Source organism: Apostichopus japonicus, chromosome 21 (assembly GCF_037975245.1).
Source record: "Apostichopus japonicus isolate 1M-3 chromosome 21, ASM3797524v1, whole genome shotgun sequence".
NCBI classification, from domain to species: domain Eukaryota; kingdom Metazoa; phylum Echinodermata; class Holothuroidea; order Aspidochirotida; family Stichopodidae; genus Apostichopus; species Apostichopus japonicus.
The window spans coordinates 20,601,968-20,629,758 of record NC_092581.1 but is presented as its reverse complement, the minus strand read 5'-3'; the positions used below and the strand labels follow the sequence as shown (position 1 = coordinate 20,629,758).

Here is a 27,791-nt window from a genome sequence, read left to right as displayed (position 1 = left end):
AGGCTATAAAAGTATTGTCTTGTGGGATTAGATCAACTTAAAAGTGCCAACATTTTCAATTGCTACACTGCAGTTTCTTGGTCGTTGTTGTTAGCGCATGCCTTTTGGTATTCCAGATTAAACACAAAGAAACAACTCTTCCCAAAGTCAATTTCAAATAAGCACCAACTTTAGATATATGCTGATCCATGGGATGAGAAAACATGGAGAGCTGTCTATGATGACTGCTACACTACAGTGACTTTGTCTTTGTTGTTGGCGCATGTCTTTTGGTATTCCAGATTAAACACAAGAAACAACTCTTCCCAAAGTCAATTTCAAATCAGCAACAACTTTAGATATATGCTGATCCGTGGGATGAGAAAACGTGGTGTGCTGTCTACGATGACTGCTACACTGCAGTTACTTTGTCTGTGTTGTTGGCGCATGTCTTTTGGTATTCCAGATTAAACACAAGAAACAACTCTTCCCAAAGTCAATTTCAAATAAGCAACAACTTTAGATATATGCTGATCCGTGAGATGAGAAAACGTGGTGTGCTGTCTATGACAACTGCTTAACTGCAGTTACTTTGTCTTTATTGTTGGCACGGTAAGCACGAAAATCTCGAATCTGGTTGGAATTCACACCACCAGGCATCTGGTAAACAACTTTTTGGGAAAATTTCCAGGCACCAAGACATGCAATTTGGTATAGTTCAGATTAAACACGTAGAATGATTTGAAGCACACATCAATGGCCTTCATAAATGTCTTCTGGGGTAGGGCATGTCTCTCGATGATCACAAATGACTGCTAAGGATCTATTTTGCTTCCTCCAAGAAGTAACAGATATGGCTGAGGTCTTTCTGAAATCGTTTGCAAATAGATTTCCAAGTTGATGCTCCCTAAGTAACAACAAAGAAAAGAAGAAATAAATCCATCATAATGAAGTTGTGTAAATACCTCCTTGGAGCATAAGCAGTTATTTACATGCACCCCTCACAAAACATTGACATTCCTTAAGAAAATGTCCAAAATTTAATCAGTTGTGATTCTAACTTCTTCAACTTTCAAGTACGTTTAAAACTAGAAAGCCAGATGGCCTATCGTGATTCCTTGTCAAACCAGGAACTTGCATTAAACATTCATCAGACAATGTAGGCAACTTTTACAACCATGGATGCATCATGTTAACAATGCTTAAGACAATGCTCACTCCCGCTGTATGCAATTGTGTAGATTGCTATGAATGATAACAGCTAGATCACTTCTATAATATAGCTAAATTATAGTTGGGCCTAGGTGTAAAGGTATCACCAATCCACATCAGCTTCGGCCTACTTGCTACAACTTACAAGCTAAACTGGCGTGGTAATTATACATTGCATTACATGGATATATGTTTATTCCTCATTAAACATTGTACCAGCGTAACTATAGGCCCATGACCGATGCTATTTAAAATGTATTGTCTTGAAATAGCCTAAGTATACCCTACTAGTACTAGTACTAGGCCTAGTACTACTTAAAAAAAGACTTAAAGACTCGCAGGGTATACGAAGTTACGGTTAACGTACAATAGGAATAGAATGCACTAGGTTACAATAAAGACCTAGACCAAAGTCCTCCGTCCGTCCGTAGGCTATTCCGTTTAATGTTTACTTGTATGTAGGCCTCAACGGATTCGTTGACAATTATGAGTTGACTATGACAAACAGCAGCTAGCCTATTATATTAACTTATTGTATGACTTTAACGTTAGGTCTACGTAACGCAAGCGATTCAAATGCATTCGTCTACCCAACTTAGTCGTGGGTCTCTAAGCATTTCTCGTTCTTGTCACGTTCACTTAGATAATATCAAAACATACCTTCGAATTTTTCAATCAATTCTTCCAGGCCCAGTCTCCTAACTGTCATGAATATTAATAAACCTGACCTCTGAGGTCAGATCGACACACCTTAAAATATGGCGTCCTGACTAACATATCACATGGTGTTAAGTCGTGGGATATCCATGGAAAATGGATAAATTCAACCCACCAGCTCCGCTAAAGCTGGAAGGCAACGTCGCTGACAATTGAAAAAGGTGGAAACAACGATTTGAGCTTTATTTAGAATCCTGCGAACTCGACAATAAAGATGATAAAGTCAAGTGTTCTGTGTTTTTGCACGTGATAGGCGACGACGGCCTAGAGTTGTACAATACGTTCAATTTTGAAGAAGGACGACAACGGAAATACGATGTTCTCATGAAAAAAATTGAGGAATATTGCATTCCAAAAAAGAATGTCACCTATGAAAGACATTTGTTTAATACCAGAGCACAGCTGTCAGACGAAACCATCGATCAGTATGTCACTGAACTGAAACGGAGAGCCAAAACATGTGAATTCGGAGAGTTAAACGATGGGCTTATTAGAGACCGTATAGTGTGTGGGATTGCCAATAACGAGTTACGCGAAAAATTATTACGTACACAAAACCTTACTTTGGACAGTGCCTTGCAACTGTGTCGGGCTAGTGAAGCATCACGTACTCAAATGAAAACATTAACAGACAACCAAGAAGCTGTTAATGCGATTGAAAAAGGTATATACAAGCAAAGAAAATACAGAAGTAGTACTAGTAGGCCTAGAAGCAATTTCAATCGTAGTCAGAGTGTATTCACATGTGGGAGATGTGGCCATGACTCTAGTCATAGTATTTGCCCAGCACAAGGAAAACAGTGCAGGAAGTGTAACAAACCAAACCATTTCGCAACAATGTGTCACACAAAACAAACTGACCTAGGGAGACATAAGGGTGGAATGAATAGCAACTCGGCAAGTCAGGGTAAAACTGCCAGCAGACCAGGTAAACATGTTAATTCACTTGACCAAGATCACGATTCTGAGGATGAACTGTTTGTGGGAAAGTTGAACAGTTGAACAGAGTTGAACAACCAAACCGCACAGAGTTGAGGATAAAAGTGACTGGAAAGTCTGCCTCAAGGTCAATTGTAAACCTGTAAAATTGAAGATTGACACTGGTGCTGAAGCAAATGTGATCTCGTACCAGCTGTACCGAATACTGAGAAGAAATAAAGCTCGACTGAAACCAACAAACACCAAACTCACAACATATAGTGGTGAACCGCTACCAGTCAAAGGAATGTGTGTATTTCCCTGTTCGTATAAAGGAAATGAACATTCAGTGAAATTCTTGGTGGTTAATTTGCCATCAGTTCAGCCAGTATTGGGGGTCAACACTTGCATGGAGATGAGATTAGTTCAAAGAGTGTATATGGTCCACAAAACAGATGATTCTGTAGCCAGTCAACTGACAGATGACTTCAAAGATGTCTTTGAGGGACTAGGCTGTCTTCCGGGTCAACAAAAGATCTCGATTGATCCTGAAGTAACTCCTGTTGTACATGCAGCCAGAAAGGTTCCAGCTATGTTGCATAAGAAACTAAAACTGAACTAGATAGAATGGAACAACTTAATGTTATTGTTAAGGTAAATAAGCCAACATCATGGGTCAATTCAGTGGTGGTAGTAGAGACATCAGATGGGAAAATCAGAGTATGTTTGGATCCTAAAGATTTGAACAAGGCTGTTAAAAGTTCACATTATCAGCTACCTACCACCGAAGAGATATCAACTAGACTAACAGGTGCACAATATTTTAGTTGCTTGGATGCATCTTCTGGGTTTTGGCAATGTTGTCTAGATGAAGAAAGTTCAGAGTTATGTACTTTTAATACCCCTTTCGGTCGTTACAAGTATCCCCGTATGCCATTTGGTATTTCAAGTGCCCCTGAAGTGTTTCACAGAGTTGTAAAAGAAATATTTGAAGGGATTGATGGGGTAGAATCGTATATGGATGATATCTTAGTGTGGGGTCTTACAAAAGACGAACATGATACAAGAGTAAGGAATGTACTCCAAAGGGCTAAAGAGAATAATTTTAAGCTTAATGGGAAGAAATGCAAATTTGCACAGACAAAAATTAAGTACTTGGGGCATATCCTATCTAGAGATGGGTTGAAACCTGATGATTCCAAAGTAGAAGCTGTTCTTGGTATGCCAACACCACAATGCAAAAAAAGATGTGGAACGATTCCTAGGAATGATCAATTACCTAGCAAAATTGGTGCCCAACCTATCTGAAATTAGTGCCGCTTTAAGAGAGTTAACAAAGAAAGAAATTTTGTGGGAATGGAATGAAAACCACAATCTGGCATTCCAAGAGCTTAAAAGGCTCATTACACAAACTCCAGTACATAAGTACTATGATGTGACGAAGAAAGTAACACTTTCAGTAGACGCATCACAAACAGGTCTAGGAGCTGTATTAATGCAGGATGGGTCTCCTATTGGCTATGCTTCCAAAGCATTAACTGAAACTGAGAAAGGCTATGCTCAAATAGAGAAAGAGTTGTTAGCCATTGTTTTCGGATGTGAACGGTTTAATCAGTTTGTGTATGGTAAAGTAATAGAGGTTGAATCAGATCACAAACCATTAGAAGTGATAATAAGAAAACCGCTTTTCTAAGCACCACCAAGGTTGCAACGGCTTTTGTTGAGGTTAAAAAAGTACAATGTTAGTGTTAAGTACAAACCATGGAAGGAAATGTTTGTCCCAGATGCATTGTCTAGAGCTTATCTAGATAATGCATATGAAGATTTAGAGCTAGAGAAGGAGCTAAAATCTCAAGTTCATTTACTTATTGCTAAGTTACCTGTATCTAAGGAAGAATTGTATAAATTTCAGGATGAAACTAAAATAGACCCAGTACTACAACAAGTGTCTTACTGTATCCAACAGGGATCGCCGGAGTGGAAAGATCAAGCTGATGAAAGCTTGAAACCATTTGGGGGTTTTCAAGAGGAACTTCATGTTTCAGATGGTGTTGTATTTAAAAGAAACAAAATTGTAGTGCCAAAGAGTCTGAGAAAAGAAATGCTAACTATAATGTTAACTATAATTCACGAGGGTCATCAAGGCAAAACAAGGTGCAAAGCCAGAGTCAGAGAATGTCTCTTTTGGCCAGGTATGCAAGCACAAATAGAGGATTTGGTTGACAAATGTAATATTTGCCAAACTTACAAAAGGAAAAATCAAAAGGAACCAATGATACCACACACAATTCCAGAGAGCCCTTGGGAAAAGGTTGGAATGGATTTATTTTATTTTGAAGGTAAAGAGTATTTACTGGTTGTTGATAATTTTTCTAAGTACATCGAAACTGCATTGCTCAGTAACCAAACAAGTTAAAAAGTCATTACTCATTTGAAATCTATGTTTGCCCGTCATGGGATTCCTGAAACTGTGGTATCAGACAATGGTCCTCAATTTGCATGTAAGGAATTTAGCAAAGAGTGGAATTTTGTCCATGTCACCAGTAGTCCTGAGTATCCCCAGGCTAATGGTCAAGCAGAAAGAGCTGTCCAAACAATCAAATCAATGATGAAAAAAGCAGCAGCTAGTAAGCAAGACATGTATAAATGTATGCTAGTGTATAGATCTACTCCCATTGATGACTTGGGTGCAAGTCCAGCTCAGTTACTTATGGGTAGAAGGGTTAGATAAACAATGCCAATTAACAAGAAACTTCTTAAACCAGAGGTTATTAGTAAGAAAAAGATCCAAGAGAATCTAGAAAGATAAAAGCGTCCCAAATGAAATACTACAATATTCATACCAAACCACTACCAGAGTTTGAAGTAGGTGAATCAGTAAAAATGCATAGGAATGGCAAGTGGTATCCTGTCAAAGTTACATCAGTGGCAAACACCCCTAGGTCATATGTGGTCACTACCCCTGATGGTAACTCTTATCGAAGAAATCGAAGAGCTTTAGCTAAAACACAAGTTCCAACTTGTACAGAAACGCATGATTATGATGAAGTGATTGACACGACTGAGGAAAGTAATGAGAATATGCAGGTTCCTGATAGACCAATTAGGAATAGGAAATCACCTGCATGGACTCAAGATTATGTTATGTATAATCAAGTAAACAACAAATAAGTACAGTGGTAACCAGTTTGGTTGGGGAGAACTTGTACTTAGTCTTGTATATATGTTCTAGAAAAACAAAGAGGTTTCCTAATCTCACATGATCAGCTTTTAAATCACATGTTACGAATTTGTTGTATACTGTAATTTCAAATACTTTAATTTGAGAAAAAGAGAGATGTCATGAATATTAATAAACCTGACCTCTGAGGTCAGATCGACACACCTTAAAATATGGCGTCCTGACTTACATATCACACTAACGTCACTTTCCATGCCATTGTACAGTAGCTCGTAATCGCACACTGAGTACGTAACGGTATGTGGCTTGCACGAATATATGGCCGTGGTTACTATAGTACATTTAGTAACGATAAATGTCGACAAACTGGTACAAGTAGTGTTGTATTATGTAAACTCTGCTTCCGTTTGGTTAACACTTTGGTAAAAGTTACTTGCTATCATGTAAAATGACTCAGAAGATGTTTACAATAAGTTTGTGTAACCCTCAATCGCATGTATATGAATACTTTTACAGAATGTTGTGTAATATTTACATAATTCCGGGTACATTTTTACAACCCGTGATTTACATAGCATTATTTTACATATTATTTTCTGTGTGTAAATAAATCCTATAAAAAGAGATTTGTTGTCAAATTTTACAACTATAAATAAAGATACACAAGGTGCATCCTTTGTTTTGACAAAACTGCGTCTAGGTATATTTCTGCGTAATTCCAATTGCCTTAGAGGGTTTGAGGTGAATGGGCTTGAAACTATGAATTTCTTAATATAACTTTAAATCGACAAAGAATTGTTAGCTGCTGTGAATTGAATATTCATCATTACTTAAATTTCATTGAAGTTATATTTAGTGGGGACGGGGGTTGGTGGGGTGGTCAATGTGCCCCGCTACACCCGCAAAGAAGTACAAATTTCCTATGATCTTGTAATTATCATTTGTTTCCCACTTTTTAGTGCAATATAGCAAATATCCTGATGGACAAAAGTAGGTTGCGAATGTTAACGGACATTGGTAACTATTGTTTGAAGAATCAATATCGCAGCTGTACTTCCATATGAATATAAACCAATTCATGTTTACTTAAGACTTTTGCGTTGATTTTCTTCATTGGAGTTCAGATAACTGCGACAAGTACACACAGTGTTTTCTCGATAAGGAGAGTTAACCATTCTTATCGTAAAATATTATTTTTATTATTTTTTGTTTTTACACGCAGTGGCACAAACCACTACGTTTGTATCTCATTATTACACTATTAAAGGCGTGGCAGAAATTACTATAGATAAATGTAAGATATGTATCGCTTGGAAAATACTTACAATTTTTAAATGTCAAATTTAGGGAATGATCATAGTTAAACGTATTTCCTAGGTAAAGCCTACTTCCTTCATAAATTTTTTTTATCTGATCGACAACTTGAATACCAAAGAAAAGCCCTTGTCGATAACGAGACAATATACAATATGCTACCTTTGTATTGACAAACTGCGTCTAGGTATTTTTCTGCGTAATTCCAATTGACTTGGAGGGTTTGAGGTGAATGGGCTTGACACTATGAATATCTTAATATAACTTCAAATCGACAAAGAATCGTTAGTTGCTGGGAATTGAAAATTCAGCATTACTTAAATTTCATAGAAGTAAGTACCTTATTGTATATACCACAATGGTACGAATTACGAATGCCGATACCAAAAAAAAAAAGTAGATTAAAATCACCTTTAGTGTTATTCGAAACTCTATAACAGCTAGTCAAGTCTTTCATGAAATAGCAATAGCCATCTATATGTATACATACATATCAAGTTTAATATTTTATTGGTGCCATGATTAAAAAGGGTGAGTGTACCTCTCGAAACAAATATAAAATTCAGACATACTATTTAAATAGCAGTTGTAAAGGTGCCAGAAGTCACCTTATTTCCTTTAAAAATTATTCGTAAATCTGTCTTTTTCTCTAGTGATCAGGGAAAGTTGACACAGTCTTAGCCAGGAATTTTGAGTTATAGGCGGTACGAAAAACTTAAGGAGGGCCTAAAACTTGTGTGCTGTAACTTTAGCAGTTTTTGTACACATGATGTGGGCGCAGATGGGGTGGGGCATAGAGCAATATTATGCTCTATGGCTGGGGGCACAGTACCCTTCACGGAGGGGCCCCGTTATTTGTATCCATCCGTGCTACGGGCCTGAGTGTACCTCGCACTCTAAGTTGCCGGTCTTCAGTCATTGATATACCAAGTGGCCGCTGGGAGGTTCATTTCCATTTTGTCCACCAAAAAGTGGCATTTTGTATCAGCTCACCAAACCACCCTCTTGAATGATCATAAAAAATATGCAAAATATAATATTTTTGAAGACAGAGAACAACGTTAAATACTATTTGCTGCTTTATAAATTCCATTAATGAAATTTTGATCGTATTGAAATTTGTCACTTTTGACGTAAAGGAATCGGATGTAAAGGTGACACTTTGAGTTACTTACAGTACATACAACACTGATCCTACTGAGGCTGAACATTGTACCACCAGCGAGGTCTCGAAAACTTCTCTGAATAAACACACTGGGCCCTCGTGTTAGTCTATTGTTATAATAATAAGTGACTGTTGGTGAAAATATATATAGCATATACATCACCCCTGTCAAACAACCTAAACACCGATGTCGGGGGATCATGTTACTGTCATATGATATATGTTCACAACTTGTAGTCATTTCTCGATATGGCAAAAATCCCTTCAATGATTGGTCAAGACTTGCTTAGTGTTCGCTAGAGAAGATGGCTGGTCCTGTTAGCTCTAAGCTCCCGATCCTTAAGAAAAACCTGAATGGTTCAAGAAGGTTGAAAAAGGTCACGTCATATAATTGCGTAAAGACGCTTTGCAATGAATGCAAGAATTGAAACAGATATAGAAAGAGTTGTTACATAATCAGTATGAATTAAAGTTCAAACTCTAGAAAATCTCAGAGAAAGTAGCAAGCCGTTTCAATTTCACTCTGCTTAATTAACTACATAATACTGACATTGCAGAGCTCTCCTGTTTAGTATTCTTATAAACTTGTTCAACGGTCGTTTAGCCACAACATCTACCCATTTCAATGCCACACGAAAACTAGCTTCATTGTTTAATGCATGTGTAAGATGAAAATGAATAACGTCAAAAAGATTTTGTTATATTTTTTTCAGATTGGTGGAAGATTATCCTTGTGATAATCATTGCAATATGTGCATTGTTGTTTGCGGTTCTACTCATTTGGCTCGTCAAAAAGCACTTCCTCCGAAGAGGAACGATGTTGATCCCGAGCGTCGAAGGTGTGGCAAATGAGCAGGTACCACCGACGGCAAATGATGAATCTAAATTTGTGTCGAAAGCAACCTTTGAGATGAGCCATCCAAATGCGTATCAAAATGATGTAAATAAAGAGGAAAACGACGTCACTGATCATGTAGGTGACAACAGCCCAGGAGACTCGCCAAACGTAAATGTTTCTTTCTTTTTACCATAGAGACGCGAATTGCTTTACCACAGACTTGCAAAGGAGACCAATAATTATTCGATCCCCTCTAAAACGGTGTATGCACATTATGAACTGGAACCTAGCTAGTCAACGAGGTCAGGTTTGTGCCCTTAAAGTTAAACAAGAAATGTCCAGAGCATACGTAGCCAAACTATATGTGTTGTAAATAGGGTACATTTACCGTAAAATTGGGGTAAAATCAACCGGGGTACATTTACCGCAGTTTTACCATGAAAGTACCGCGGTATAAGTAGGGTAAAAGTGCGGTACATTTACTGCGGTAAATTTACCGCAGTTTTACAATGGCATTACCGCGGTAAAAGTAGGGAAAAAGTGTGGTACATTTACTACGGTAAATTAACCGCAGTTTTACCATGATATTACTCGAGTAAAAGTAGGGTACGTTTATATGGTACATTAACTACATAGGTGAAATTCCTACAATTGTGCAATGATTAACCACAGTAAATATAGGGTATAACTATACGGTGCAATTATACTATGGTAAATTTACCATAATTGTACCATGATTTTACCACAGTAGAACATATATGGGTCACATTATGAAACATGATGGTACATTTAGAACAATTTATCCATGATTTTGTCCCATATTTTTGCAATACTGATATGACAAATCTTTTGTTCTACTCATATCTTAATGTTGGCAAAATAAATTACCTGTGGTAAGAGTTGAATAAAGAAGGGAGACAAACTGCTATTCTTATATGTTATAGTATGCCTATCTTTTCCTAAGAAAACAAGCAAAGGACAGATACATAGAGAATTCCTTCATGGAATCCCTGATATATTTCAGAGGAGACAACAATTAATTCTTTTTTCATTATTAGGGAGAACCTAAAAGCCTTTAAAATGAAAAAAAGAACTGTATAAACTAGCACACATAGAGCATAGCTTCTGTGCCTCAACACTGTAGAACACGAAAATTGACCAATCAGTGTCCTCAGATTTGGGTATTCTCTGTCAGGGCCATTAAATGACTTGACAAGTCTATGTATCTACAATCAAGGACGTGAGTACCGCCACGTGTAGCCACTCTCCTACCACGAGAAAGGAGCGGGGTGAAAATTGTCGACACTGACACCAATTTTCACCCGCTCCTTTCTCGTGGTAGGAAAGTGGCAACACGTGGGAAGCAGTACTCACGTCCTTCGGAGGTTACGTTAAATTGCGGTCCCGGGAGCAGGACCACACACCCCTGCCTCGTTACTTCAGGGCACTATTCGAAAAGAGAAGGCGAGATTCGGGTCTTTCCACTCACAAAAACTTGGAACCTCAATAATTTCCGACTAAGGATTTCCTTAGTCTGCTGAAGTACCTTCGGTTGGAAGCATAATACGAGGCATATCATATCATATCACAATCAGAGTACCCTCTTCATATGAAACAAGTCTTTGAGGACAATAGGAGATCAAAAGTCTGGACTACCAATTAAGTCAAAAGAAGAGAGTCAGGAATCATACCAGCTAGGGTAATTGAAATTTAACAAGGCTTTCTTATGTGTGAAACCTCCATGGATTTTGATGAATAAAAAATGTTGCATGCTACAACTGTGGACTTCCATATCAGGCATACAACCATTACAATAAGGGTAAAGGCATATAGCCAAATTATGATACAGTACACTGATGGGTGAAATTCAAAGAAATATATGGTGTACATGCTGATTGAAATTAGGACAACATCATGTTCAATGTGAAGTAAAAGTGTCCTACAATTAGTGTAAAAAAATGTTAAACTGAGGTAAACTAAGGTGAAAGCGTGGTAAATCCACGGTAAAATTGGGGTAAAAGAACGGTAAATTGAGGTAAAACTAAGAAAAAAAAGCGTGGTTAATATACGGTAAAATTGGGGTAAAAGAACGGTAAAACTGTGGTAAATTTAGGGTAAAAGTGTAGTAAATGCGTGGTCAATCTAGGGTAAAATTGGGGTAAAAGAACGGTAAAAGCGTGGTAAAATATGGTAAATTGAGGTAAAGCTAAGGAAACAGCGTGGTAAATATAAGGTAAAATTGGGGTAAAAGAACGGTAAAACTGCGGTAAAATTGGGGTAAAAGTGAGGTAAAAACATGGTAAATTTGTGGCAATTTACTGCGGAAAACCGCGGTTTACCGCGTCCATAGGGCCAAACAACGCGGTAATGTACAACAAATTTACCGCGTTTTTACCCCGGTTTTACCGGGGTAAAAGTGTGGTATGTTACCTCGGAAAATTTGAGGTAATTTTTTTCATGTGACTGAAGCAAGTTTGTGTATATTCTCATGACATTTACATACTTTTAAAAATGGAGATTTTTTAGTGTTAGGCATTTCAGGTCAGTCTGGAAATTTTGAAAGTTCAATATCTGAAGAATTGCCACTGGAACAAAGTTTTATATATTCTCATGACATTAGCATCCTTTTAAAAATGGCGATTATTCAGTGTTAGGCATTTGAGGTCAGATTACATAAACCTAGGAAACACGATATCTTCTGATGAGTGTTTCGTGTTAATCGTTCTTATAATAGGAAAAATATGACACTTTAGAACTATTCCGTTTTCGATAGATTTAAAAAAAAACAGTTGCAAAAGCATCTACTTGCAATTTTACAACCTCATATCAGCCCTAGGCAACAAATCTCTGATCAGGATCAACCGTTGTATGGCACCAACAGGAGTAAGCAGATTAGGAGCTTAGAAACTTTGTACCTCATAAACAGTCCCTTAACAGTTTCTGTTTTACATGTAGCGTTGCTGTCTATAAAGGTTAAATGCTCAATTACGGGAAGAACTTTCAAAACTCATGGTGGAAAGCTACTTCAGTACTTATCTTTCTTAGTTCACATTTTTACACCATGTTTGTTTTCAAATTTTTCAAAAATTTTCAAATTGAAACAAGTGAGTTTATTCAAACTCGGTTGAATCTAAAGTTGCCAGAATTCTCTCTGAGAAACAAACTGAATGCGCTTGTACCGGAAAAAGTAATCGCTATATGGACACGCTCTAAAAGAGAAATCACATTCTTTGTAACCAACATTTTAGTTTCATTGACTAAACTATACGTTGTGCAATTTGGTTCAAAACCGTGTAGCATTTAGTGTTAGATGGTTTTCTCTTGTATATCTTCTTTTGTAAGATCAACGCATCGGACTTCTTTTTTTCAGAACGATCCGGAGGAGGAAACTGTTTAGCTACAGATGCTACAGAAGAAGATAAATCGGATCCCCAACAATGTCAAAACCAGATCATCAACATGAAAATTATTTCAAGAATACCAATAACAATTTGTCATTCAGTCTAAGGGTTTTTGCGTAATATGTAACCATTTCATGATAATATCGGGAACATTATACTTTATATTGCTGTTTTATGTAATGTTTTCATGCTGCTGTTTTTCAAGCTTTGATTACTAATGATGATTGTATTTTAGTATGACACTGGTAGCTAGCCCATCTCGATTGTTTTGGAATTTTCAATAACATGCTTAATTTTGTGTGTATATTTCATATTAAGTACTTCATATATATTGTGATGTGAGTGGTTTTGTTTCTTGAATTCATTACATGATAATATCGTGAGCAGTATCCTTTTATATGTAATGTCTTCATGCTCTTGTTTTTCAACTTTTTATTACTTATGATAATTGTAGTTTAGTATGGCACCGGCAGATGGATTGTTTTGGAATTGTAAACATCAATCCTTAAGTTTGCAATTGTTAATTTTGTACGTATATTTCATATATATACTTCACATATAGTGTGCTGTAAGTGGTTTTGTTTCTTGATTTCATTACGTGATAATATAACGAGCAATGCATTGAACATATGTCGTTGTTTTATGCAATGTCTTCATGCTGTTGTATTTCAAGTTGTTATCGCTTTTCCAATCATTGTATACTTCATTTCCATATTTTAGGAGGATGTAGATGGTGTGGTTTGTTCCTTTCCAGAAACAGAGTTATTTACAAATTTTGAATAATAAGTTTCATCTCCATGACGACCCACTAATACTTGCTAGACGCGTGATATAATTATGAATCTTTATCTCAGTTTGTTTTTCTTAATCTACTTTGTATTTTCTATGTTGCGGTCTTGCCACAATCAATCAATATGATTATTGGTATGCAAAACCATGCAAAGTGACAATGATTATATTAAGGGCAACATTTTTTCTCAGTAACCATTAACATTTCTCACGTACCACAACATGTAAAATAATGTAATAGTATTGGAGTTACACTCCGTCTGAATCTTCCCATGAAGTCAAAAATTTGATAATTATTTGGTTGTCTCTCTACTAGTTAGGGATCATCTGGGGCAACATGGTAATGTAGCAAGGCAGTTGAGTAATTTCACGGCGTTTGGTGCTGGTAGGATTGCCACAACAATATGATCCAAACATCGCATACTCGTTTTTTGCGTAATTAAAGATTTAATGATGAATGTGAATATCATCGCATAAAAAAATAAAAACATGTTTAACATGGTGAAAGATACTTTGTTTATAATTGTTACCTTGAACATGCTTCCATGTAACTAAGCAGCAGTCCTTTAATTTTTAATCTATGTGTTCGATGTTTTCAACAGTTAAAGTGTTAATACATGGAATGATAATAAAGACATAGTTAAAACAATGAAATCTTTTTAAATTATATTTGTCATCCTGAGGTTGATTCACATGTGTCAATTCGGGGATATATTTAAGTCTGCAGTTACACTTTTTCTCCGGATAATGTGTGTGTATGGTTGTTGGTGCTTGTTTACAAATATATCTACTTGTGTGTGAATAAACAATTTTATGTCGTGATAGAAGCTCAAATATCAATCAAAGTATTTTTTTGTCATAACACCAAAGTCATAGATACAGAAGACGCTATTGGTATTTGATTTTTCGAAACATCGTTTTATCTGGCAAGCAGAAGTTCAAAACAGTTAGAACAAACTGATGTTATTATTAAAACCTGACAGCATTCTATTCAATGGTAATATTACAAAAGTATCAATCATTTGACATATTGAATCACATAAGAGCTTCTTAAGTCACTATTTTTACACTTAAAATGCTCCGTAGATTATGCAGTATGAATAAATGGAAAAGGGTTCTTTTTGGTTTCTTCTGTGAAAATGTCAGAACGCTCCAGAACCTGAACATCAAAGGAGCCCATATAGGCATGTTGTGATCTTCATGTAATGTAAAGCTTGAACACAATTTGGTGTAGGTTTATTAATGTTGTGTGTTTAGTTAAGGTCACCGGGGTCAAACTTTGAAGCTCTTGTACACACGATATCTCCAGATAGGAAACTTTATTGGCTTTCTGTTTTTTTTTTCTTATGATGAGCACAAGAATATTACTGTTGTGGTATGGGTTAAGTGTAATAAAGGTCGCACTATATGTAAAGCCTTATAAACTCAAACCTTCTCAACACTTTATCCCAAGATAGCTTACATCTCATAGCTCATATTTATCTTTCTTATAGTGTGTAAAAGAACACTTTACAGCTCATTGGATGCCAGCAGAGGACAAAATTTTCACACAAATCTTCCTCCTCTTCAGAGAATAACCACTAACAACCACTACATTCGCTTCACTTCATATAGACTCCAACGGCCGTCCCTGTAAACCCCACCATCGCCACTTGTGCGTGCTGCTGTTCCACCTCTAACTTCTAACCCTTCACCCATTCAGCATGGTAATTTAAAATGTGTTGAATCCAATTTCATCACCGGCCAAAGCACCCAGGCAACTTACACACAAGACTAATGGTCACATCACTTGTACAACCACCAATGTCATATATCTGATCTCTTGTAGAGTTTGCGGCATCCAGTATGTTGGTGAACCAAAACCATCCCCAAGAAGCCGTTGCATGGTCACAGATCAACAGTCAACACCAGGAAGATTGAGACTCCGGTTGGAGAACACTTTAAACTTCCCAACTATACCATTAATGACATGTCCCTACATGTCAATCTCATGGGCTCAACATTCAGGAAGGACATGACTAACCTTTCTTTTGCTATTGCCTCCCCCACCCCCTCCACCTCCCCTTGTTTCTCCCACCCCCTGCCATCAATCTTCTCGTAGCTCTCTTCAACCTTTATTCTCCACACCTTTCTGTCTTTTTCCTTATCTAAATTATTCCATACATTACTTTGCAGGTTCAGAAACACCCTTTTAACATTGTATGGAATATGATTAACTTCAAACTTCGTCAGATGATGTCCCCAGAAAGGACCAAATAAGTTCTTTATATAACCCTTGAAAATATCTCAATAAGCAGCATGCACCACAACGTACAGAACACTTAACATATAGCAGTACAAAAACTGCATGATAGATCATGAAATTAGGCATTTATTAGACATGATCCCAGGCAGGCTTACATAACTTCTTAAAAATTGAATCCCTACTCATTGAGTCCAAAGTTGAAAAAGTGTGTTTAGAAGGATCTCTATGCCTGGTTGAAAAGTTTATGTGTAATGTAAACGTCTCTACGCAATAATCTGTTTATGATAGTTAATGTATGAAATTACTGCATAGTTCTCGAAAGATGGGATGTAAATCCATTTCTTTTCAATTTCGTAATATACTTAAGGATAAATGAATAGTTTCAAATAGGGAGCCATGTAAAATAATGGTTCCTTAGCTGCCGGACCTGATTTTCTACGCGTATGTGGATTACCTCGTTCTCTGTTCGTAGCATGAACTTCAGCTTGATTGTATAGCACCATTGCACACATTGTCAGTATGATTTCTGTAGTTTATAATTCCCTGAAATACACTTAGCATGAAGCTAAACTTGTCATCATTTCGACAAACCAATTGGTATGCGTTAACCTTTGTCCAGTCGAACTGTGCTTTAATAGAGTAAACAATCCTAGCTGGAACCTACTTAGTATATAGAGTAAGGTTACAGTACTTTGATAGGCCTACATACCTTCACCATGTTGTCTGCGTCATCACTGAATAAATTCTTTATTGCGTTTGTTCATCAACATAACTTCATGGTTCTACCAGTGCGATGATCAGACAGAATTCAGCTATACGAAACACTACTTAAAAACAACCAGGAAAAGTTGCCTAGTAAACATGGGAATTTATCGGAACATGTTTGTGATTTTCAGTACTTTATCTTCATTCCGCTGGATTCAAGTAAATTCTGGTAAGAAAATTCTTCTTGTTTTGTTGTATTAAAGTTCATCGAGTTTAGTCGTCCGCCCAAACTACTTGACAAATTAGCTACATGAGTAGCTGATATTGTAACAGCTTGATCGATACATCGATAAGTTGTTCTACACGTTTATGACTTTTAAATCAAAAGGATTATCACCCATATACATTAGCAAACAGTGGCAGGAACGGAACAAACCCATTTGAAAACAAAATATCATTTGTAGACATGCAAGTGATCGAAAAATATCAGCTCACGCAAAAATACGAAGTCAATCATATATTTAAAATTATCGATTTTGTCATCGGAAAAATCCGAGGCACATACTTTTTGCCTACTTATAACGCAATATTTACGAATTGTAGTCACCTTACGTTACAACTCACACTGTTTATACTACGATGAATAATAGTTCATTGCGTTTGACTGATACGTGATTTTGTCTCATATTTCATCCCTTGCTTACTCTGAAGCTTTGTACTTTGCAACAAACTATAAGAAAAGTGTACTTTGAGTTACAGTGCACTACTAAATTCCAATTGTTGTTCAAAATATAAAGTGACTTCGAAATATATGAAAGTATCACTATTTTTGTGGATATTACAGACCAAAACAAAGCCACCCGTTATGAAACTTCAGCTAAGCTAGAACACTAAAAGCCAGCTGCAAAGTCCTCCAAACGCTTTGTCTGTGACAACGTAGGCCTACTTAACTTTTGTAAATAAACACATCTATGGCTTGTGATTGTTTTCATTTTAAGTTTTGTTACATGTAGTGAGTCTGTTTCCTAGAAAACTAACCTGTATTTGTATGTGGGCCATCTGGAATAGTAGCTATAGAAGCTATATGACAATTGTAGGAACTATTATAAAATTAAGCACTCCTTCTTATGCCCTTGTACTCGCACACGTTCTGGTACCTAGATAGATTTTATATGTACTCGTAATACTACAGAAGTATAGTCTGCTTTAAGTACAAAATAGCGAATGTTAACGGACATCAGTAACAAATGTTTGAAGCTGAATCAATATTGTAGTTATACTTCTATAAATATAAACTAATATATGTTTACTTAAAACGTTTGTTTTCATTTTCTTGTTTGGATTTCAGATGCGACAAGTTCACACAGTGTTTTTTCGATGGAGCCCGGATGAATTCAAATGTGAGCTGTGATGTAGAGATAGCCGGCAACACAACACCCCCCTGTTACGGTGACGGATCGAGACTAACTTGCTCCTGTAATAGTGAAAACTACCAACTATCTAGTCCCAATAATTCATACCTGTGTAGACCAGACAAATGTATGTATGTATGTATGTATATTAGATCCTCCTGCAAGCAGGAACTCGCGAAGAAGCCTAATTGGCTTATCAAAGCCGCAAGCTGACCGAAGTCAGTCTCTCACATTCATATTTAACGTCCATGATTATGAATTGTTAATTGTCAACAACTCTGTAACTGGACGACATACATTAATTTGGGAGTGACTCGAACCGGGGACCTTATGATTGAAAGGCACCGGTGTTAACCACTGAGCTAACACTCCGTGAATGGGAACATGGACTGTGTGATTTATATTGCTTGAGAAGTACGAAACCAAATTTTACTACTGTAAAGGAGAGTAAACCTTTCTTATCGCATAATATTGTTATTATTCTTATTTTTACACGCAGTGGCACAAACTCTTGCATTTATATCTCATCAGTATACAATAATAGGCGTGGCAGAAATTTAGAATAGCTCTATATATATATATACAGGCGCGTATCCAGGATTTTCAAACCCGGGGGCGCGAATTACCATCTAAGCGGAGCGCCACCATCAGTTGGCGCGGAGCGTACAAGAAAATTTCTGGTTTTGATACCCCCCAGATCACCGGAAATGGCACTTCTCGGGCTTGAAAATGACCAACCAGATGTACACTTTTGCCTGAGAACCAAGTATTTCCCAAAAGTTTTATTCCATCCATAACCTTTTTGGAGATTGTAACCAGTCACACATCATGTTCGACCTCATTGCATGTCCTATGGATCATTGCTTTTGTATGTGATTCTACGTCACGGCCCACAATATCCGAAAGCCCCACTTTTCAAGGTTTTAAGCCCATTATTTGTTGAGAATTTGAAAATTCACATTTCTCGTGAATAAAAATCACTTCAAAACATACCCATGATGCTGCACAAAATTCAATCTATGGACAACCAATATAGAAAAACCTCCTTGAACCCCTAATAGACAGGTCAAAATTGCACGAGTAGAAGAAAGTATGATGAAGAATGTTGGTGAGGAAAACTCGAAAATTCAGACACAGTTAATTTATTGGTGTATAAATAGTTTTCAAAGTTTCATGAATGTACATTTTACGTCTTTTGTGTATCATTATTATGTGTCCTCTTTATAAATTTTGTAATTTATACTGGAATAAAGAAATTGAATTGAATGCAAGGGGTATGGTAATAAGTTCATCTTGCCATACCAATCTATTGTTGTGAAAAATTAGTTGCTTTTTAAAAGCGAGACACACCTATGATATTATGAGGTTGTTTCCTGCCTAAAAGTTGACAACAAAAGTGCGAAAAGAATCCAATGGAGTGGAAGGAACAATTACACATTGGGTTTGTTTCACTGTTATCGGTTTCTACACAGTTTAAAAGTACGCACAAATAAATGTCTAAATTTCGACCATATTGAAGTGATCATTCACGACAAATATTTCAAACCTCGAATTATGCATACTCAATTGTTATAAGTGGAAAAGACCTATACGTTTGAAAATGCGATATGTATAATGAAAAAAACTACCCTAAGTTAACATGTGATCAAATTTAAATAAATGCATGGAGTGAAGATACCATACCAAAAGCTGTTTAGAATAATGATTGTCATATTGCAGGTTCACACCGCCACACGATAAACGATTACTTGTTTAAATTAAAGGCTTCACGCCACCCAAGCCGAAAAGGTGTGAGCTTATATTTGTTCTTAACGTGTAGCATATTATGCATTTATATGCCAGGGTGTTATAACACACTAACACGTGTTATGTTTTGGGAGCATGCGAGAGCTAGATATGTTAAAGATACAATACAGTAAATCGTAGTGGTATTATATATTTTTTTTATTTTTTTATTTTATTTTTATATAGCCTAATATAAAATATTTTTTGATTTTTGATTTTTTATATTTTTTTATATTTTTATATTTTTATATATTTTTTTAACACAGGCCGCAATAAAATGTGCCTCTAGCATAACACGTGTTATAACACAGATGCATATAAATGCGCAATATATTCAAGTCAAAAACGCTATTATAAGCAACTGTACAATTCGGTTCGGGTGTTCACGCTGCAGTTTGATACTCACACTCTAAACGATAACTTATTCATTTATGTAATCGTTTACATTGTATGTTTACACTCTTATCCTACATGGTGATCTGTTTACAATAAGCGTTCATATTACAGATTCACACTCTCTCAATCTATATATAAGATTATTTGTTTACAATAAGCTTCACATTTCAGGTTCACACTCACACATAAAAACGATCACCTGTAAACTTCGGGAATATCCAAGCCAAGTATATCACACTTATGTATGTTATTGTTAAGGATATCTTTTCTGATGTTCAATTGATTCTTTTACATATTTACGTTTTTGCAGTGGCGTGGGAAGGTACTTTTGAGTGGGGGGCTGAAGACTGATGGCCGGACTGGGGGAAGGGTCTAAGGGGAGTGGGTGTCCCCCTCCCCTTTGGAATTTTTTGCATTTGCAGGTGGCCTCAGATGCAATTTGGTGCAATATAGCACACTTCAACACTCACACCATTTTGTAAACTTAATTTGTATTTTCACCTGGCCTTAGATGCAATTTAGTGCTCCAAATGAGATTTTTTTTCTCATTTGGAAATGAAAAAGGGGTTTTCTGACTTGCGAAGCGGGGGGGGGGGGCGGACTGATACTTCCGCCCCTCCACATTTTTCACTGGGGGGCTGGCGTCCCCAGCCCCACCGGTTCCTACGCCCTTGCGTTTTTGGAAGCAAGCTCTTAATAACACATCGGGTAATAACATATCAGACGGTTCAACGAACTTCGTATTATTTTCATCCTGCGATTTTACTTGAAGCATGCGAAGTATGGAGACTTTGTGAAAATTGCCAACTTTGAAAACTTTATCAACCTTTTGACAAAATTTAATTATTTTAACATGAAATGGCAAACTGTTATTAAGGCAAAGTATAATGTCAAGATATGCTACTATCAGTGTAGGCTATTATTTTAATGAAGCCCCCCCCCCCCCCCCCACTCCCCCGAAATCCAAGAGGATTCACATATTAAAAATAGATTCATCTGAAACATCATTATTAATTATACACTACGTTTTCCATAGGTTTTACATAAACTATACTTAACCACCTTTAGATGGTCCAATTGTTTATATATATATATATATATATATATATATATATATATAGGAATAACGGAAAAACTGTTAAACAACTATGCTGCATTTAGAGAATGGCTGGATCTCGAGTGAGATACAATAATTGAATTAGGTAAGTGATTGGAAGTAAAACAGCCAATGTTTGGTTTTTGCAGAGCTTTCGAGCAAAACTAGTTCTTCTTCATTGCATGATCACCGAAAGTGACAAGGAGTAGCAGGAATTGAAACTATTTTATAGAGAAGATGTCGGCATAGTTGTAAAGGCAAAGCGACTTACTGATTTTTAGAAATTCGGATTATTTTAATCCGCGTCGGATTATTTTAATCCGATTCCGGCGTAATTGTAAAGGAATTGTTTTGGTTTATCTGGGACGGCAAATCGTTTCTGATGTTTAAACCGAATGGTGCCGTAGTCTTTAAGTTTAGTTCCCAGAAATTTTCTCTGAAAAAAAAGAGCTAGTTTTGCTCGAAAGCTCTGCAAAAACCAAACATTGGCTGTTTTACTTCCAATCACTTATATATGTATATATATATATATATATATATATATATATATATATATATATATATATATATTGTTATATTGTTATATGATACATGAGTCAATTCTCTGGCCAGTCATAATCCAAATCCCATTCATCCTTTAGGAATAATTAATTGTAAATATTAACCACACACTTAGCTTGTTAGTAATAACTATGTTGATATAAAGCAGTAAGAAGATTGCTTTGAAAATTACGGGAAAACGATCAATCTCTCATAAAGTTTATATTTATTTTTATTACATACAGCAATTATTCTTTTTTTATATTTCGTTCAGAGAACCTTCTTTTTATCGACAAAGCTATATTATTATACCGAAATTTACACCGTTTCTGTTTAATAATAATTGTCTGAAGTGTTTTGCTTTAATTTTGTCTGTAAGTCCGGCTCTCTGTATTTTCTTTGCTATTTTTCATTTCTTTTAAGATATCGCTTTTTGCCGCTTTTATCGATTGTTGTATCGATTGGTTTGCTTACTGCATGCAGTTACGGTATACAGGCAGATGAAAATGAAGCTTATTAAAGCAATCGCTGAAACGATTTTGGCTGTGGATTTTGCAAGACTCTTTTTTATGTTACTCTCAATTCTTGTCTGAAATGATATTTCCAATTTCATATCTGAAAGTTAATATTATGTTTATGTGGAAATAATATTGCCAATGTTCCGCACCATAAATAAAACAAAAATAATCTTGTAATGTTTTGTTGTTGTTTTCCAAATCAATATTTTCAGAGTTTTTTGAAATTTACCAAATTGCTGTTTTCAGAGTGAATAAACTATTTGTTACTGCTTTAACTTTAAGCAGCTATTGTTTTTGACTTAGTCATACTAACGCTGAACTTTGACCTTTTCTTAACTTCACCGTTGACCAAATTTAACATGTTAATCACATAATTTAAATGTTTTCGACAAACCCATTAAACGTTCAAGTTAATTCAATGCTTCCAAACGGCGTGATAGCAAAAAAAGCACTTTTACATAATTTGATCTTTGACCAAGACCACTGAGTTCCCATAAAGTGGCAATTTTTTTATATACCAAGTTTGAAGAAATCTGGCCTAGCTGTTTAGGAGGGGTGACCAATAAAATGGAACTCTCATCACCTCTTCCAATATCACCACGATGGACCTCTTAGACAAGTAAATTTTCCACACAATGCATTTTCCTTGACAATCACCCGATACACACAGAGAACACACACTGAAAAAATAAACTAGTCAATATTGCCACGGACTAACGTTAAATTAGTCTGTAACGTTAGTTAATGCACACGGGCTAGCAAAAATCTTCGTTTCATCGCTGCTTCCTAGTCAGTTTACACTGACTGAGGAAAATATAATCGCAGCTTAGTCGGTGGCGACGGACTAAGGTATTTTAACCCATGGACTAAGAACGATACGGACACCCGATTTACGCCATAATCGTAGCTTAGTCGGTGTCGACGGACTAATGTATTTTAACCCAATTCGATTCACTTCAATTTGGAAACCGAGAGGCAACGGCAGCTTGCTGGACTTGGCATAGTTTCATACGATCACTCTGAGCAACTTTCAACCGTAAATCACCCAAGAAGGTCTTTAGAAGAATGGAGGTATTAACTGCCATCATCGGCCTACCTGTTATTCCTTTAACTTGAAGGTAAAATTAAAGTTAATTGTTAGGCCACTGGCACTAGTACTGTATTATGGTTAGTGTAACGTTACGCTACCGTTGTCACGCTGGCGTTTCGCAATACACAAGTGCAATGACAGTGAGTAGCCTATAGGCTTCTACTGGGTACTGCAGTGCATTCTCATGCACTAAAGTGTGCATTCTAAACACCAATTAACAATGTGTTATGTGTGTATTGGGCTAGATTGAACAGTGGCACATAATCTTCTAATTTATTCCCAAACAAATGCTGGAACTATAAGTCTCAATATTTGAAGTCTACATTCATTTGGTAAAGATTTCCTGTAATTTCCCATGTGAATCTAAATGGGTAAGCTTTGTGATATTGAATAAGCAAGGCTAGACCTTCAAACGTACAGTCACAGTAGGCTGAACAAATTATGTTGGCTAGTCAACGGTATTATATGTTGCGAGCAGTCAGGATGCACGCTTCAGTTCTATTTAACCTTTTCATTTATCATTTTTTAGTATTTAATTTCCGGTCACGCTCAGGAAACAATTGCGACATTCCTTCACGGTCGACTTGTTTACTGTAAGAAGTATTAACCGTTTTTTTCTCAGGAAAGCTTGATAGTCTGAAGTTATTATAACATGTGCTTTTAGTATACTGCCAAAAGAGTAAGTTGTTGTATTTGTATTGATATTTTATGTAGAAGTAACGGAAAATTTAGTATGTTTAGTTTGGTCTATAATTGCACGTTTTTTTTCTGTCCAATGTAGTGCAGGGTTCACTTGCGCGAATTCAAATTATTCTGTTTATGTATGTATATGCATCGATTCGTAGATTATGATGTTTTTTGACATTTATTTGTAATTCAAGCATATCTGTTTAGTAGCAAAGTTTAAAGGTTAAGATTAATTAGTTTTCTCTTTTTGATCCTAGATTGAATGAAACTCATTGACGTAAATAATAGATCAGATGATACAGTTGCTAAAACTCTGGGTATTCTCTAGTCTTCGCCGGTCCATTATATACTTTAGTACTACTGGTAAGACTAAATCAAAACGACCGAAAGACAAACTTAGTGTAACAAAGTATTGATTCTCCTCTAGCCTAGGTCTAAACAGGCTTGTTATGTGAGCAAGCAAAATAACAACTAAAAACGATTAGGCCTATAAATAAGTTGGCTCAGTGCATTTCTGTTTCTAAAATTTTATATTTTTAAAGATCATAAAAACAAACAAAGATTTAGCCCATGTTTTATTATCTCTGTATTCTGGGCATTTGATTCTGGTTGCAATGGTGATGACACTCTCGTTCAAATTTTCAGCTTTATACAGTCTGCTTCAAACTTTGGGATTGTTTTTTGAGACTATAGTGGAAGCAAATCTCACATAACTTTGTGGTGACAACTTTATTTATTTATTTTTTTCAAATGATGAATACTTTGCTGTTTCTTTTTTCCAGCAGGAATTGAAAAGCCAAATATCTAAGTCAAGGGCGAGGTTTCCTGTGATGTACGACACCAGTGTGGAGGCAACAACAGAAGAGGAGAACTGTGTTATATATGGCCTAAAGACATGTTTTAAGATGATATATTGGTACCCTTCGCAGAACAAAAGAGTTTATCCAAGAGCCCAAAAAGCAAAGGAACAAGTACCATAGAGAAAAAAGATGGAAGAGTGAGTTTAACTATTGTACCCAACTGTTTAATGATATTAAAGATACTTTTCATAACCTGTTTTAAAAAAAAACAGTCTAGTATATCATTTACGTGCAAGCTTCATAAGTTTGGTCAAATTTTCACTGATCTGTAGAACGGGAGTCCAGAGGGTTTGGTTAGCTGGGAAGGTAACCAATTGCCTGGTACATCACAATGTTCACAATGCATTCCTGTATATGAAACCTGACGACTGGCAAACCGACTGTGGTGTATGTGGCTGGGAGAGCAATTTTAAAGTCACCTAATAGCTTTCATGGTAACCACATCAAAGTAAGAACAATGTGTCAGGTATGGCCCCAAGAGCAACAAATGGCCATCGCCAGTAATTATTGGTGGTGGGGTACCCCTGCCAGTGATCAACAATTGACCCCTCACGGCTGACCTACTGTAGGTCAGCTCATGAGGTAACCACTTGAAACCTACTGGAAAATGTTGGTTAGGACTTCAGATACAAGGGATGGGCATTGCCAGTAATTTTTATTGGTGGGGTACCCCTGCCAGTAGACCCCCAATATGCCCATCCCCTCATTGACCTAGGTGAGCTCATGATTTGACCAGTTGAAACCTACAGGAAAATGATAGGTATCACTTCATATGTAAGGATGGGCATTTCCAGTATTTTATATTGGTGGGCCACCACTGCCAGAGTCCGCCCATCCCTTACATATAGAATCCTGTCAATCATTTTCCAGTAGTTTTCAACTGGTTAAATCATGAGCTGACCTAGATCAATGGGGGGGGGGGGCATTCTGGGGGTCTACTGGCAGGGGTACCCCACTAATATAAATTACTGGAAATGCCCATCCCTTACATATAGAGTCCTGCCAATCATTTTACAGTAGTTTTCAACTGGTTGTAACCATATGAGCTAATCTAGGTCAATGGGGGATGGGCATTTTGGGGGTCTACTGGCAAGGTTACCCCACCAATGTAAATGACTGGAAATGCCCATCCCTTACATATGAAGTGGTACCTATCATTTTACAGTAGTTTTCAACTGGTTATCTCATGAGCTGACCTAGGTCAATGAGGGAATGAGCATTTTGGGGGTCTACTGGCAGGGGTACCTCCCCCCCAATATAAATTACTGGAAATGCCCATCCCTTACATATGAAGTGATACCTATCACTTTACAGTAGTTTTCAACTGGTTATCTCATGAGCTGACCTAGGTCAATGAGGGAATGAGCATTTTGGGGGTCTACTGGCAGGGGTAGCCCCCCCCCCCCAATATAAATTACTGGAAATGCCCATCCGTTACATATGAAGTGATACCTATCATTTTCCAGTAATTTTTCAACTGGTTATCTCATGAGCTGACCTAGGTCAATGAGGGAATGGGCATTTTGGGGGTCTACTGGCAGGGGTACCCCACCAATAAAAATTACTGGCAATGCCCATCAGTTGTATCTGAAGTCCTAACCAACATTTTCCAGTAGGTTTCAAGTGGTTACCTCATGAGCTGACCTAGGTCAGCCGTGAGGGGTCAATTATAGATCACTGGCAGGGGTACCCCACCACCAATAATTACTGGCAATGGCCATTTGTTGCTCTTGGGGCCATACCTGACACATTGTACTTACTTTGATGTGTTACCATGAAAACTGATCTAGGTTAGCTATCAGGTGACTTTAAAATTGCTCTCCCAGCCACACCCACCACAGTCGGTTTGCCAGTCGTCTGGTTTCATATACAGGAATGCACTGTGAACATTGTGATGTACAAGGCAATTGGTTACCTTCCCAGCTAACCAAACCCTCTGGGCTCCCGGTCTATTGGGATCATTATTAACATGGTTAACATAATTATTAAGCTTTGAAAAATAACTTGGTGTTATGCTGTGCAAAGCTAATAATTATTTGGTAAAGCTGCTATTCCTGGCTTATAATTTGAGGGACCTAGATTTAAATGTATACCTCCCAATATGTTATAAAATTTTAATGTAAATGTATGTTTATGATAATGTGAGTTATCATGTGCTATATCTGTATCTGTGCTTACACGTATATCATATTTTCTGTTCACAGGTCAATAATGGTGCAGATTTTGGCTTCCTGAAGACAAGTGGGAGGCCATTTGTAGTTAAGAGAAACACTCTTTGTTCGTGAAGACTTAACTGGTGTCGATTTGGGGTACCACTTTAAAACGAAAGTCATGAGGAACCCTTGCCCAAGATTCAACTTTGCATTATTGTGCAGTGCTATACTTTTGCGATTCATGTTTGATCCATTAACTTTTCTTAACTTTGTTGGAATAAAATCATATTTTCAGATTTTTGTTTACAGTGATTTCTTCTCTATCTGTCGAAAGTCAGCCTTTGTAGACATCAGAAGTTTTATCAGAAATAAATACTGCCAACGTACACATTATTTGTGTTTCTTCTGCTCTCTTTTCTTTCAGTGATGCTAGTCAGTGAAACTAGTCGGGTTTAATTCTTTCAGTGATGCTAGTCAGTGCAACTAGTCAGTCGATACCGACTAAGAAAGGTTAGTCGGGAGAGGCACCATCCTGACTAATGTAAAACCTGCTATAAACTAGTCGGTGGCTCATATAAATTAGTCGGTAAAGACCGACTAATGTCACCAACTGATGTAACTGACTAATATACATTTACCGACTAAGAAATTGTTGATCGACTAAGCTGACGGACTAAGATGACCGACTAAGAAATCCAACTGACTAAGGAATAAATTAGTCGGTATAGAAACTGACTAAGGCTATGTTAGTCGGGAGAGGCACCAGATGGACTAACGTTACGTTAGTCGG

The 27,791-nt window shown here is 36.8% G+C and overlaps 1 long non-coding RNA gene across 1 annotated transcript; it reads left to right on the top strand.

Moving 5' to 3' along the window:
- Positions 1-7,720: 7,720 nt before the first annotated feature.
- On the top strand, positions 7,721-14,168 carry LOC139963257 (uncharacterized). Its single transcript, XR_011791529.1, has 2 exons — positions 7,721-9,492; positions 12,695-14,168. It is a non-coding gene; the product is annotated as an uncharacterized lncRNA (long non-coding RNA).
- Positions 14,169-27,791: the final 13,623 nt, after the last annotated feature.